The 16,331-nt window shown below is 38.3% G+C and overlaps 1 long non-coding RNA gene across 1 annotated transcript; it reads right to left on the minus strand.

The window, feature by feature from the left end:
• Positions 1-1,124: 1,124 nt before the first annotated feature.
• LOC116572216 lies at positions 1,125-13,367 on the minus strand. Its single transcript, XR_004278168.1, has 3 exons — positions 12,198-13,367; positions 5,881-6,512; positions 1,125-1,197 (listed from the first exon to the last, which is right to left on the minus strand). It is a non-coding gene; the product is annotated as an uncharacterized LOC116572216 (long non-coding RNA).
• Positions 13,368-16,331: the final 2,964 nt, after the last annotated feature.

Below are 16,331 nucleotides of genomic sequence, written 5' to 3' on the forward strand. Positions count from 1 at the left end.
TAAGATTATGTGGACTGAGACTTTAAAATTTTGCCCGATTTGATTAGGGAACCAACATTATCGGTTATTATCTCATTAACTCCCACAATAATTCCATGAGATAGGTATGGGGAATGAGGGAAATAAATTTCATAGAGGTTAACTAACTTGTCTAAGACCAATTATAGAAAACATAATGGGCCCTGAATTCAAATAAAAACCTGTTGGATATTATAAAACCCAAGGAAGCCTCACTACTGCATGTACATAGTCAACATGGAACAATAGTGATCTCTCTGTTAGAATATTCTAACTAGAGTGGCATGAAAGCCAGAACCAAGTTTCCTTCCACCTTCACTTTTTGGCCAAAACTTTCAATTCATTGTATTGGTGAAACTTTGTTATTTTTGAGCAAAGGGTGATACAACCAAAATAAAAATAACCTTAATAAAAATATCTTTATATTTGCTCCCATCGAGACAGTGGATTAGCAAGAAAAGTCTCTGAGTACTGAGGCAAGGGTCTGGGCATGTACCATTCCCACATCCAAGTGGATGAGTAGTGGGAAAAGTAAATTTTCCGATGATAGCCAAGAATAGAATTAATTACTGGTGAAAAGCCTCCAGGGTCCTGTCTCCTCTCCCCAGGCTACGTGTGTGTGTGTGTGTGTGTGCATGTGCATGTAATGACATTATACCCCAGGTAGGCTAGGAGTGTGTGAGCGCATCCCTTCCCAAACTAGACTTGGGGAGAAATCTAAGCTTGATAGAGAAGCACCTCCCAACGTAGGGTTTGGCAGTGACAAACACCTGCAGGGAAGGTCTGGGCAGAGTGTGGGGAATGAGGGAATGGTTGCCTCCAGCATCCCCTGACCACCCGGAGGAGTGCAGAAGAGCATTAGAAAATTCCCCATGCTCTCAAGAGAGGGTTATGCCTGGCTGAGAAAAGGCTGATGGATCAGAAGTTGTCTCCAGACATGAATGAAGGCACATCATGGTGAAAGAAAGCAGTCAGCAGATGTTGCACGGACCATTAGAATGAGATACCACAGCTGGAATAGACGTTCACCACTGAAGACCCAATGAGGTAAGTTTTATCTCTGCAGATACCCACAGAAGACAGAGAACCATTAAGAACCAGATACCTTACCTGGTGAAGTATAGGTACTTCCATAAGGTCTCTGGCACTTAAGACCTTGGGAAATGTCCCTGGATTTTCCTGGAAAAAAAAAAAGTCCTGAATTGACTGACTAAAAAACACAGAATGACTGAGTAATCATTCATTTGACAGAGTTTACCTAGAAATTATTCTATTTACCTTTCTGCTATCAGATAATATGGAAATCCTGAGCTTCCATACTGCCTGGTAGCAGTAAATGAAATAAATGAAATTTACTTCAGTGATTTAAATTTAAATTTAATTTTAATTTAAATTTACTTCAGAAATTTTACTTCAGGAAAACAAAATCTAGTTTTGCATATTTGGGTTTATGACTAAAAATCCATTCCCTTCTATGGAATCAGATTATTTTCTACATGTCTCCATGTTTTTCCATAATTTTTCATTGATTTCTTTTTTATTTCTTCCCACACAGTCTGAATTGCCAGGCTATTTCTCTCTCCTTTCTCAGATTTAGGGGCCAAGAACTCCAGGGGACTTGAAAGATGTCAGGTTGTTAGTTATTATTGTAATAACTGTTCAGTTAAATAAGAGCTCCATGCATTCGTGTGTTGAAAAATTTCAGATAGTTTCTATTTATTTTAGCTTTGTTCCTTTGCAATAAAAGCTTTGTATTTAATTATTAATTTGGTTGTTATTTCTGGCAATTCTTGGCTATAAATAAATGTCTTCAGAACATTATCTGCAAACCACTAAAGTTTTTTTTTTTTATTATTCCTGGTGGTAGAGCTGTTATATATGAAATGATTGACTCTGTAAGTAGTGTTTAACTATGAATAAATAATGTAAATTAAATGTAAGTGATAATTTCTTCATGATTTTGGAAGAACTGGAAGCAAAAAATATAATTTAGACAAAGTTTGCAATGTCCTAATTGTGTTGGATAACCAAAGGGATTGTGTAATTATAATGAAAATAGAAGTCATTATTACAGATTATGATAGTTTTATGGGTCAACCTGGCTAGGCTATGGTGCCCAGTTAGTCAATCAAACATTAAGTCTTTGCTCTGAAGGTATTTTGTAAATGGGGTTAACATCTACAATTACTTCACGTTAAGTAAGGAAGATTATCTTTAGCAATGTAGGTGGGCTTCATTCAATCAGTTAAAGGCTTTAAGAACAAAAACTGTAGTTTCTCTGAGGAAAAAGAAATTCTGCTTTAAGACTGAAGCAACAGGGGCACTTGGGTGGCTCAGCTGATTAAGCATCTAACTCTTGATGTTGGCTCAGGTCACTAGCTCAGGGTCTGGAGATTGAGCCGTATGTGCTCAGCAGGGAATCTGCTGAAGTTTTTCTCTCTCTCCCTCTGCCCCTCCCTCACTTTTATGCACTCTCTCTCTCTCAAAATAAATAAATAAATCTTAAAAAAAAAAAATAAAGACTGCAACATCAGCTCTTGCCTGAGAGTGTTCAGCCTACCCTATGGATTTTGGACTTGCCAACCCCCACAGTCCTATAATCCCATTCCTTGAAATCTATCTCTTCTATAATATATAGTATATATATTATATAGTATCTATCTATTTATCTATTTGATTGTTTCTGTTTTCCTTGACTGATACAGATTTGGTTCCCAGAGTATTTTTAGAGAAACAGAATCTTAAGGATGAGTTTTCTGAATTGGTTTTGGGTTTTCTGGGATTAGTTCTGTAATATGATTGGATTTAAAGGCATGAATGACTCTCTTTCTAGTGACAAAGAGGCTATTGATAGTCCATGGCATGATGCAGCAAGAAAGATTCGCAAACTATGACCACCTTATACTCTCAAACAAATAGTTGTAAGAAGTAAGATTCTGGGTAACCATATATTTGAAACCTTAAAACGTTGTCAAACCAGCAAGTATAATGAGATTAGCTGGTTACTCCTTTTTTTTTCTTTTTCTTTAAAAAAAAAAAAGATTTTGTTATTTATTTATTTGATGGGGAGGGACACAGTGAGAGAGGGAACACAAGCCGGGGGAGTGGGACAGGGAGAATCCAGGCCCCCCGCTGAGGAGGGAGTCTGATGTGGGCTTGATTCCAAGCCCCTGAGATCATGACCTGAGCTGAAGGTTAACACCCTATGACTGAGCCACTCGGGCTCCCCTAACTTTAACACTTAAAAAAAATATATTCTAACACTAAAACCGTTTTGGTTCAGATTACTGGGGACACTCCTATTGGTGGGCTGTGGTGAATCTGACCTGAATAAGAGTCAAGCAGAGAGAGTCAATTATCATATGGTTTCACTTATATGTGGAGCATAACAAATAGCATGGAGGACATGGGGAGTTAGAGAGGAGAAGGGAGTTGGGGGAAATTGGAAGGGGAGGTGAATCATGAGAGACTATGGACTCTAAAAACAATCTGAGGGGTTGGAAGTGGCGGGGGGGTTGGAGGTTGGGGTACTAGGTGATGGGTATTATAGAGGGCACAGATTGCATGGAGCACTGGGTGTGGTGAAAAAATAATGAATACTGTTATACTGGGGGAAAAAAAAAAGAATCCCATGGGTTAAAATATTCAGACTCAGGGTGCTGTGGACAAAACCCCTGTAACTCCTTCACATCCATTCAGACATGCCCATTTTCTAGAGCTTCAAAACCATCAGCTAAAAACAACTCTTTACACAAATGAGTTTGGAGCTGAAGTTACACATATTATGATTTAAAATAAAATGGAGTTTAAACTCTTCTTACAGACTTCTCTACCCTTTGCCAGTTCTAACTGATTTGAAACCAATGTACTAGACCAACGGTTCTCAACATTCTCTTCCCACATTTTAGCTTTTAATTAATTTTTTTTTTTGTTAGAACAGGTAAGCATCGTGATTTTTAAAAACGATTTGCAAAGTTGCTGTACCTCACATTCATGCCTGCACAGCAGTTAATCTTGTGAATGGCAATGCCTTACCTGCTAGGCCCATTTCTTTAACTGCGATATTTGCGGGAGATTTCAAACAAATCATATTTGTGGTAGTTGTGTGCATCTATGGGTACTTTCTGACAGAGAGTAGTGGAGAAGTAGAGAGGATCTGACTTAGGAGCTGTCTTAGTTTTGGCTGCTCTATGACAGAACACTGTAAACTGTGTAGCTTGACGGACAGACGTTTAGTTCTAACAATTCGGAAGACTGGGGAGTGCAAGATTAAGGCAGTGGCAGATTCAGTGTCTGGTGAGGGTTTTCTTCCTTTTTTTTTTTTAAAGGTGACCTGCAAAGTTAAGGCAGGGCTTTTCTTTCTTGCTTGCTTTCTTTCTTTTTTTAGGTTTTTTTTTTTTTTAATTTTATTTAACAGAGAGAGAGTGAGCACAAGCTGGCATAGCAGCAGGCAGAGGGAGAGAGAGAAGCAGTCTCTCCGTTGAGTAAGGAGACCGATATGGGGCTTGATCCCAGGACCTTTGGATCATGACCCGAGCCCAAGGTAGTTGCTTAACCAACTGAGCCACCCAGGCGCCCCTGGTGAGGGTTTTCTTCATGGCGGGTTTGCAAAGCATTCCCTTCTTGCTGTGTCCTCACATGGCAGAGTGAGAGATCATCTCTCTTGTGTCTCTTCTTATAAGGGCACTAATTCCTCTCATGAGGATTCCACTTTCATGACCTAATTATCTCCTAGAAGTTTCACCTCCAATGCCATCACATTGGTGATGTGGGCTTCAACATATGAATTTTGGGGATCACATTCTGTCCATGCCAGGAACTCAATAGACAACTTATAAAAATGCATTTTGATTCCAGTTACTTTGATTGTAAACTTCTTGATGGCAGGGAGTTTACATGTCTCAGGCTTCTCTAACCCTTTCTACACATGACATTAACTGACAAATACTTGGTAATTTTTTTTTTAATTATTATTAAGTGGAGTCAGCGTGGAGCCCAATGAAGGGATTGAAGTCATGACCGTAAGATCAAGACCCGAGCTGAAATCAAGAGTCAGATGCATAATGGACTGAACCACCCAGGTGCCCACCTTGGCGGTATTTTTATTTTGACTTAGCTTTGGTAGATGCGGCATATACAGGGCTAAACTGTGGCCCTCAAATTCCTGTTGCTTTGTGTGCCACTATATGTAGTACCACATAGTTAGAGTTTTATGTAATTTTCTGAGTTCCTTTAGCTCAAGAGTTGGGATATGTGCATCACATTTTTGGAGGGCTTCCTTCTAAATATAAAAGTTCGTTCAACTTTAGGCTACAGTGAAAGAGAACAGGCAAAAATCTTTCCTACTCTAAAATATGTGTTTATCCCTATAGTAGAGGCATTTTGAGAGGGAAGATGAATGACCCTGCCTTCAGAGTGAAGCTGACTTTGTAAGGACTGTCTTTCACTATATTGAGAACCTGTGTGTTTCAGTGTTCTCTGGTGCTCTGTTTGAAAGGTCCTGCGGCCTCCTTCTTTTGTCCTCTGCCTATTGCTCTGAGGCATGCAGTTTTCCTAAAGAGATTTTATTTGTTTAGTAAAACACTTGCTTTCCTGGCACAGTCTGTTACGAGGACCTTTAGGGAGTGACCATCACATCCTGTTGCCCTAAGGTATGTAAACCACACAAACAGCTCTACACAGCTTACGCTGTCTGCATACCATGGATTAAGGTGGCACAGTAATTTGTTGTTTTAACACACTAAGTAGTATCATAAGATTGCAATCCATTTATAAAGCATTAGATGGAGTTAACAACTGCCGCAATCTCTTAGGCCCTGTAGCCACTTCTGTTCCGCAAGTTTATTATGATTGCCACTTTACCTGGTTCTGTTGTATTTATGGACTCCCTTTCTTCTCAAAGTGCTTTCCAAAATGCTTTAATATATTAATGCTGTGCAGTAATCCTGTGAGGGAGACTAGAATTTCATCCCAGTTTAAAGATGGAAAATGACGGCAAAATGGAAGCCGAAGGTGAAGGTATAGGCACAAAACAGGTGGAGGTTTTGCGGGCAGACGGAGGCAGGACCAGATCCTTCATTCTTTGTGATTAGCTTTACAGCAGTTCATTAAAGGGCTCTTCCATATTTTCCATCGTTCTCTGAGAACTACTGCCTTTTTTTTTTTTTTTTTTTTTTTTGAAAAGGGAATAATACCTCCTGCCTTAGTTTCCTAGGGCTGCCATCACAAAGTGTCACAAACTGGGTGGTTCAAAACAACAGAGATTTATTGTCTTCCAGTTCCAGAAGTTAGAAGTCTAAGTCAAGGTGTTAGCAGGGACATCTTCCTGCTGAAACCTTTAGCAGAAGGAGCCTTCCTTGCTTCTTCCAGCTTCTAGAAACCTAGATATTTCTTGGCTTGTGATGGTATCACTCTAATCGTCACATGGCATTCTCCTTATGTCTCTTCACATAATCTTCTCTTTGTGCAAATGTGTGTCCCTATCCAAATCTTCCCTGTGTTATAAGGACGTCAGTTCTGTTAAATTAGAGACTCCCCAATGACCCCGTCTTAACTTTACAACATCTGCAAACACCCTATTTTCAAAAAAGATTACATTCTGGGGTACTGGGAGGTGATGATTTCAACAGGTATTTTTTGGAAGACATAATTCAATCCGTAACACCATCTCTTGAAAATTATGACTAATGGTGCCTCAAACATGGCACCTGACCAATCCTGTTTGCTAGATATTGTTCAGACCTGATAATAACCAGCCCTGAAACCTGGCATGGAAAGGATATACTTTATAAAGAGGGGGAAGGTCAGAAGACAATTAAGTGTCTGAGCCTCCTTGGTCTCACAAAATGTGATGATAGACTTGGATCATAAAGGAGCCAAATTCTGATTTACACACAAGTTAGATGATCCACCTCTGAATAATGTAGGATAAACTATAATTCCTAGATACTGTTCACCCTCACTCAGCACAAATCTAATTTAAAACATTCAATTAATCTTATCAGTAATGACTTAACATGAGAAAATTTGATATATACACAGAACATGGTCATTGTTGATGGCTGCGCTGCTTGGCTTTCCCCTCTGCTATGTTTCTTCTTCCACCTGCCTTTGCTCCAGTTACTTCTACAATGTGTTGTCTTGGTTCTATGTTTCGTTCTGTCCTGATTTGCCATTAACTTTCTAGTGGAAGTCATAGATCAGACCTCCATGATGAGAAGAATCAAATTGATGCTTAGCTCAGTATGAGATAAAAGAAATTTTAACAAAGAGGAAGTATACGTATACTGGAAATGTATAAAGAAAAGCCAAGCATTGTATCTAATAATAAATCTCATATGGGCCTCCTGGGTGGCTCTGCCTTCGGCTCAGATCATGATCCCAGGGTTCTGGAATCGAGCCCCGCATCAGGCTGTCTGCTCAGCAGGGAACCTGCTTCCTTTCTCCTCTCTCTCTCTGCCTACTTGTGATCTCTTTCTGTCAAATAAATAAATTAAATCTTAAAAAAAAATAAATCTCATACATGTTTTTCTTATTTTATACACATATATGTATACCTATTTAAAAATTATTGTTTTTAAAGATTTTATTCATTTATGATAGATTGAGAGAGCAAGAGAGGGAACACAAGCACGGGGGAACTGGAGAAGGAGAAGCAGTCTCCCGCTGAGCAGGGAGCTGATACAGCACTGGATCCCAGGACATTGGGATCATGACCTGAGCTGAAGGCAGACGCTTAACGACTGAGCCACCCAGGCACCCCTAAAAAACTTTTAAGAAAAAGAATGGATAAGCACAAAAAGAAAATTTAAAATATCCACGATCATGATCCCCTTCATGATTCTAACCCTGGTTATGAACATTGTTAATGCTTTGGTATATGTCCTTCCAGATGCTTACGTATAAGTGTTTTTTACAAAATTGGTATTGAATTGTACAGGTGGATTTATAATCTGCTCTCTTTCTCTTTTTAACAACATAGTATGAGCATCTTTTCATGCCATTAAAGATTTTTCTACAGCATCACATTTCATCATTTACAACAGAAACGATGTTCTGTTGTAGGGATGTACTAAGGGAAATTTAATCAGTCCCCTTTTATGGGACACTGTATGGTTGTTTTAAATGCTCCTTATCATAGTCAATGGTGCTGTAAATAGGGTTGCAGCTAATCTTTGGATAGGTCCATGCTTATTTCCTCAGAATAAATTTTTAGAAGTAAAATCAGTGGGTCAAATTTACACATAATTGACAAACTATTCTCTGGAAAAGCTGGATCAATTTATTCTCCTGCCAGCAGTGCTTGAGAGCACATATTTCCTGGCACATTTGACAATACAACATAATAGAATATAAAAAAAATCATTCCATTTTGGTAAATTAAAAAATGACATTTTAATTTGTATTTGTAGGGCCATTTGTGCTACATAGAATAGGTTGAAGGAATAAACATAAAGTGCGTAAATGTAAGGAAATAAACACTATCATGTAATTTTTCATTGGAAAGTATAAGATACTGTGACAACCATCCATTTGCAAAAAGAAAAATTTTGTGCAAATTTGTTTGCCATTCATATTTCTAACTTTGCAAAATTGCCCGTTTTATATCCTTTAACAACATTGCATGTAGGTGTGATTGTCCTTTCTTTATGGATTTGTAAGTTCTTTATGTAGATTTTTTTTTATGTTCCAATAAAACTTTATTATGGACACTGAAATTTATTTTCATATAATTTTCACATCACAAAAATATTCTTCAATTGATTTTTTTCCCTCAATCATTTAAAAATATAAAAACTATTCTTAGTGCACAGGCCATACAAAAACAAGCAATGGGTTTGATTTAGCACAGGGACTCTAGTTTGGTGATCCATGAATTATTAGAAGGGATAAAGGAACCAGAAATAGTAATTATTTATAAAAATAAACGACTATACATATTTTCGTTCCTTCTCTTAATTTTTTTCAAAAGATATATGACTATTTAAAGTAAAAACTATGACATTATTTTGGTGGTTTAAATTGTGTCCATTTTATATTCCTACCTTCAAAAGACACATGCTGTACTTAATGACTCATTTCTTTCTTTTTTTTTTTTTAATATGGGATTTTTTTTTTCTTTTCTTTGGTGTAAGTGTAACTTTATTTATTTATTTACAGTTTACATTAGTTTCAGGTGTATAAACTCAACACCCCCAAATCAAATAATCCAATTATAAAATGGGCAGTAGACATGAACAGACATTTCTCCAAAGACATACAGATGGCCAACAGACACATGAAAAGATGTTCATCATCACTTACCATCAGGGAAATGCAATCAAAACCACAATGAGAAATCACTTCACACCTGAAAGAATGGTTAAAATCAACATTAAAAAAAAAAAAAAGGCAGGTGTTGGCAAGGATATGGAGAAAAAGGCACCCTTGTGCACTGTTGGTGGGAATGTAAATTGGGGCAGCCACTGTGGAAAACAATATGGAGGTACCTCAAAAAGTTAAAAATAGAACTAGCCCATGATCCAGCAATTACATTACTGGGTATTTAAATACCCAAAGGATACAAAAACACCCCTATGTTTATAGCAACATTATTTACAATAGCCAAGCTATGGAAGCAGCCCAAGTGTCAATCAACAGCTGAATGCTTTAAGAAATGGTATATATATACAATGGAATGTTATTCAGCCATAAAAAAAGAATGAAATCTTGCCATTTGCAATGATGCGGATGGAGCTAGAGAATATTATGCTAAGTGAAATAAGTCAGAGAAAAACAAATACCATACGATTTCACTCACATATGGAATTTAAGAAACAAAACAACGGGGAAAAAAAAAGAGAGAGAGACAAACCAAGAAACAACCTCTCAACTACAAGAGCAAATTGATGGTTACCAGAGCTGGGGTGGGGGATGGTGGCGGGGGTGGGGTCAGAGGGTGGATTAAATAGGCGATCAGGATTAAGAAGTATACTTGTTGGGATGAGCACTGGGTGATGTAAATTCTTTATATTTTGAAAAATTAAATTCCTTATTTTTCATAAATAATGGCAGCATTTCCCCCAAGTTTTCATGTGCCATTTAATTTTATTTGTACTTTTTCTTTTAACACAGAGAAATTTAAACAATATTTTAGTCAATTTCTCAATCTCTTTCTTTTTGGTTTCTTTCAAATTGTCAGTCTTGGGGGGCCTGGTCGGCTCAGTGGGTTGGGGCTTCTGCCTCTGGTTCAGGTCATGACCTCAGGGTCCTGGGATCTGCCCCACGTTGGGCTCTATGCTCAGCAGGGAGCCTGCTTCCTCCTCTTTCTCTCTGCCTGCCTCTCTGCCTGATCTCTGTCGAGTAAATAAATAAAGTCTTTAAAAAAAAATTGTCAGTCTTTCCTTTCCAATCCTAAAATTATTTATATATTTTTCTAGTATTTTTGTGATTTACATTAAAAAATTTACTCCATATCAATATGTTTGATGTTGTTGTAGGATAGGAAATAGCAATCTAATTTTTCTTTTTTGTGCAAGTAGATAGTCAGTTGTCCCAGTACTCTTTCTGCTGGGAATAACATAATAGTGTTTATTTCTTTATATACTTGATATTTATTCCTTTGATCTACTATTTCACCAGCACCACACTGTTTTAATTGCTGTAACTTTATCACATTTTTAATACCTGTGGTACAACCTTATTCATTATTTATTTCTTTAAAAATGCTCTTAAAAATGATACACATAACGTCTTCACTTATTTGAAAATTTCAAGAAACATAAAGAAAAATTGTTCAAACTACTTCCTTAAAATTCATGTTTTGTTAAATAATCATATGCTTTTATGAAAGCTGATGCCTCTTTTCCCTTTAATAATAATGGTTATTATACAGTAATAACAGGGAGGTCAAATGGTAGTAGGAAGCACAGTAACTTTGGAAATAGCTAACCCTGGGCTGGAAAGCCGACTTTGTACTTTGTTAGCAGTGTGCCTTGGCAAGTTAATTCACTTCTAAGGGTCTTGGTTTACCCATTAGTAAAAATAGGAATAATAGTATCTTATCTACTTCCCAGGGCAATAAAAGGATTAAATGGGAAATTGTTTGCTAACACACAGCTTGTCACTGCTATCAAAGAAGGAGGATCTACTGTTTGTAAAACATTTTTATATACATCATCACATTTGACTCACAAAATGCTTGGCTCACCGGCAGTCATAAAGTTTCTGTGGTATTGAATTACATGATGATTTAATAAGATATGATGATGTTATAGCTACTAAATGGTAATCTTACAAAAGTAATACTTTTTTTTTTTACTTAAACAAGTCACTGAAACTTTTGCTACATTCTAGGTATGAAATCATTTTAAAATAATGATTTACGATGGCAGTATTTTTTACCTTTTCAACAATTTGATATGTATAAATAAGGATACATGCACTGTTAATGCACATATTTTTAGAAGCATATCTATTCTGTAAAGCAAAGTTGGTAGTCTAACTTAACCAGTTTGTATTGTGTTAAAAGCATTTGATTCCTATTATATGAAGCATAATTTTTAATTTGAAAATTAATAAGAAATCATTTTCATCTTAGTTGAGCCAAGTCACAGATTAAAGCTCATATTAAATAAATTGTTTGCATTATAACAACCATAGAGAAAATAAATGTGTAAACCAATATAATTTACTAAATCATTAAGACTGTCTGGAGTCATTGAGAATTGAATTTACATTACAGAGATTCAAGCTGTGTGTCTTCGGTTATGTAACCTAACCACTCTACACTTAGCTTCCCATCTGTAAAATGGAATAATAATAGAGTCTAGAAAAGAGATTGTTTGAAGGTGAAGGAAATAACTGATCATGTATTTAGCACAGTATGTGTTAACTAAATAGTTATTATTGCTGTTGTTACCTGATGAGTAACAAAATCATGCAGCCCCATTGGAAGGAAGAATTTAAAAGTATACAAAGCAATAATAATTGAAGTTTTAAAATAGGAAACTCATGGCAAATATAATCATATTCCAAGCAGATGATAACTTAAAACAAAATCATGCCTGTGTATATTTGGGTGGAGAGAAAGATTAGTTAAAAAGTCTTTGCAGAGTTATAATCATTACCACAAAGTCCTAGTAATAAGGATAAATGAAAAACAAAGGTTCCAGAATTATTACAAAGAAGCCTATACTCACAGATAGATAAGGCTGAGTCTAATCCAAGGGAACAGAGGTTTGATGCTATGAACTCATAGAACATTATCCTTTTTTTGATTTACACATAAAAACCTTGTTTTATTTTGTACACAGATCTTCCTTCCAACATTTTCAGAAGCTGTCACAAAAACTCATTTAGGATATTGGGTTTCCTGGATCCTCTCCAAGCTTTTCTTCCTGCAAATAAGCCTTATGTGATCAGAAGATTTAGACTGAAGTAGAGAGAAGACTTTATCATTTTTGTCTTTTATGAGGACATGTTCTGGAAATCTCAGGAGAATATGGCAGATGCAGCACAGTGAAGTCTGGGGTATGTATTTTTGGTACCCAGTAAACAAACATTTAGAGAATAAGGTCTTAGAAGAGCCATATACGTGAAACAGTTAAAATCATCTAAACCTGAAGCAAAGCTTAGATCCTAGTTTTTGCTTCTTGAGTGTCTGCTTTGTTTTAAAAAACCAACAAAATTCCTTGGCTCCGTGAACATGCAATTCTGTTCTTGAATTAGAGAGAGAGAGGCTTTTGCTCATGTGGCTTGGAAAGGCTTCCTGGTTATTTTCAAGTTTGTGAGGCACTAAATTTTGAAGGTCAGAGAACTTGTGACACATTATTGGTAAGCTCATCAGCTTCTTACTTCATGGTGTGTTCAGAGGGCCATGATGCAGGCAGTCCGGTAAGTGATGGTCATGATGTTCTGCTGCAGAACATTTGGGTTTCCCTACAGGTGTAATTGGGATGAAGTGAGTCATTAGTCATCACATTTTCTGGAAGAGTCAGAAGAGAAAAAGTTTAGAGTGAAATTGAATACAGTTTGTAATTTGCTTTGGTCACTGATAAGAGGGAATGACGTTTTGCATCAAACTTGTTCACTGAATAGGTTTACGATAGGCTGGTTCTTAGGCTAAGTAGTGGATAGAAATGAGTAGAATGAGAGTATAAGACTTTTCCAATAAGATTTACTATTATTTATACTAGGAATTAATAAAGATGCTTTGTCCTTTCGTATGATTTAAAAAAAAAAAATTAGTGAGGGTAGGTGATGGGGATGGTGGAGGTACAGGGCAATGGGGGAGGGTAACATAGCCATAAAAGGAAGACTCCATTCCTAGGGTAAGAAGTCTTGGCTGTGCAAGCTATTTGCTAATGTTGTGAAATCATCTTCAAATTCAAACGCTCAGTAAATATACAAGACATAGCCCTCTCGTTTGGATACAAAGCTCATCTTTTCAAGGGCTAAACCATTCTTTGAGTGTTCACCGAGGTTTCAAGGCTTGAAACTTCAGCAAAGACAGATGTGTCGAGTGACCAGAAAAAACAATTCAGGCAAGTATTAGTTTGACTTGTAGCGAGGATTCACCATTTCAAGACCCAAAGCTCTGTTTTCTTATCTTAAGGACAAACAAGATAAAAAGCACCTTATTATGCTTAAGCATATATATTAGTTAATATATTAGAGGATTGAAGTTCAGGGTCTTTGTTCATTTTCGACAAATATTGTCAAATAGCCTGTGCTACGTAGATGGAGGCACAGCCCCAGAGTGATGCCTTCTGTCCCTCCCGTTCTCAGAGGACACGGGAGAAACCTACCCCTGGGAAGAATTCCACGGTTGCAATTGCTTTTCTAAGGAGATGTGGTTGCAGTCTAGTCTAGTATGCCAGTCTTTGCTTCCACAGCCTGGGAAGAAACAGTTGCTGCCTGGGAATTCTACTACCTCTGGTGAACGTTGTGGGGACAGGGTGGGGTCGTATTTGACATTCCTTTGTGTTATCTGTTAACTGGAAGGAAACTCTAACTTTTGGGTCTTTTCTTCCCTTTTCTTCCTTGTCATTTTCAGTTATACACAGGATATCTGAAGATTCCTCTCTCCCTCTTAACCTCAGTCGCCTTAGGAAGAAGTAAAAATCTTTAGGAGAGAAACAGGGTGCGAGCAGGGTAAAATTGGAAGGCTTCCCCCTTGTCGTGCCCTGTCCTGCCCCGATTCTCCTCTGCCCCTCCCTCCTCTCTCCCCTTCTCCCAGAAAGGATGCTTTAGGTGAGGGTCCTTCCACAATCCGCTTAGGCCCCAGGCCTCGCTTTAAGCCAGATCGATGTCTGCATTTGCAATGAACTGGTCCGTACCCGCGGCGGTTTCCCTAAGTGGTCTCGGCCAGGACGCCTTGTCAGTGCTTGTCGGGGTGGCTCTGGGCCTTGCCAGCTTCGCATTTTTACCTGATGCACCTCTTTTTTCCGCCGCTCCTGAGACACAAAGCCCTCCCCCTCCTCCCTCCCCCGACAGCAGCGTTAGTTAATTCTCTGAGTTAGAATATTCCTCGACATTAACGGCAAATTACTACTTTCAGGGAGGACTTGGGGGTAGTTTTGGTCTTTGAGACATCGGTTGCCCCGTATTTGCCTCCATCCAATAGAAAGCAGGAGCCTAGCTCATGAGGGAGGATTTGGCGACGTGGGGATGCAATCACAGACTTTCGCAGTTTTGGAGTCCAGTCCTGAGCTTCTAGTTCCTCCCCTTCCGCAATCTTCCCGGTATCCCCGGGCTCAAGGACCCAGGCCAGAACTTTCGAGAAAAGGAAAGCTTCCTTGCTGGGAAGGACGCCAAATTCTCCTAATCAGAGACCATCAGTGGCCCCAAAAGATCTGTGGGACAGCTCTGTTCCGGGCTCGATTCCCCCAGGAAGCTGTGGGTCCGGGGCTGGGCGGGTCTTTCGAGTGTGCCGAGCAACGGGTGGGTCTTGGAAGCTTGATTTTCTGGGAGATCAGTGACCAAGAATCTCAAAATGATTTCTTTGCTTAGTCTTTCACTTTCGCAAATGGGTTCAGGCCTCAAGGCCATCAATTTCCGAGTGCTGGGCACCGAGTTCCGCGCGTACCTAAGCTAAACAGAGTGGAAGTGGCACAGCCCTTGTAAACCAGGGCACAGTTAAAATTCCTGCGGGCCATGGAGCCAGTAGTCCGTCACCCGCCCCACGAAGTTAATGGTGTTTGTGGTTTTCCTTCTGATAGGCCATGAAGTCAACATTCTCCCCACATGGTGGCTCCCTTTACTAAAGTTGAGTAGTGAATTTGTGCAGGGAGTCTTGGAAATTTTCAAATATTTCTACAGATTGAACTCATTTCGGAATTCGCGTGGGAGGGAAGAGTAAGGATTTTAATCGGGTTCACCTTTGACGCGAAGCAAGGAGGAAGACAGAAAAGTCACAGTCGGTAATAGCTTTGGGTGCTTTAGTAAGAAAGACGTCCCTGCTTGATTATCCGGTTGGTCGTGTTCACCGAGGGCTCTTTGTGTGCGAATTTACTCCAGAGGCAGAGCTGAGCATGGAACATATGCATGTAAACATTGCAACATAAAAAGGTGAACATATGCACTAGAGACAAAGAGATACATCCCTAAGTAGTTGTGGTTCATAGCTTTATTGCAGGCAGGCAATCTGGAGTATCCCCAGGAAAAAGGTAAAATGAAGCGAGTAGCTTCTAATTCATGACCAGGAATGAGCAAAACTTTTGTCTTCTTGACGGGAATATTAGATCTCAAATAAGAAAGTAGTTAAGGAAATTTTGAATGAGAAACATAATTTTGTCTTAGAAAAAGCATGCAAAACTAATATAGCTTATTTAAAAGTTAGCTCCAAATTATAATAGGACATATTCCCACCAAGTTGCCATTTCCTCTAAGTTTTGTTTAAGACCCAAATAATTAAAATGCACACTAATGATTATTGATGGTTCTATTTCCTCTAAGCAATAAAAAGAAATAGGCTGGATTTTCTCTTACTGGAGTAGAAATTTAGGAATCTTCTTAAATTGCCCAGGGGCTTGAAAGCCTCCGGGTGGCTGTAGTCTTCTCTTATTGCTTTCCTCTTCCCACGTCATTTTCAGCTAAAAAAAAATTAACGGTTCCCAGTGGAGGGATTCCCGTTAGAAACCCTCAGCAAGTAAACTTGTACTGGGAATCCTCACGCTTTCCCAATCTGTCTGTATTTCTCCAAACAGAACCCAAGTTGTAAATAAAGGAGAATAATGTATTTCTCACTCCCAAATTCTTAAAATTTCAATTTCTGTGGAAAGTACAACTTCACAGTTTCAATCTTTGAAATCAGTAAAAGCCAAGAAAGTGTG

This window comes from Mustela erminea, chromosome 13, assembly GCF_009829155.1.
Source record: "Mustela erminea isolate mMusErm1 chromosome 13, mMusErm1.Pri, whole genome shotgun sequence".
NCBI lineage: Eukaryota > Metazoa > Chordata > Mammalia > Carnivora > Mustelidae > Mustela > Mustela erminea.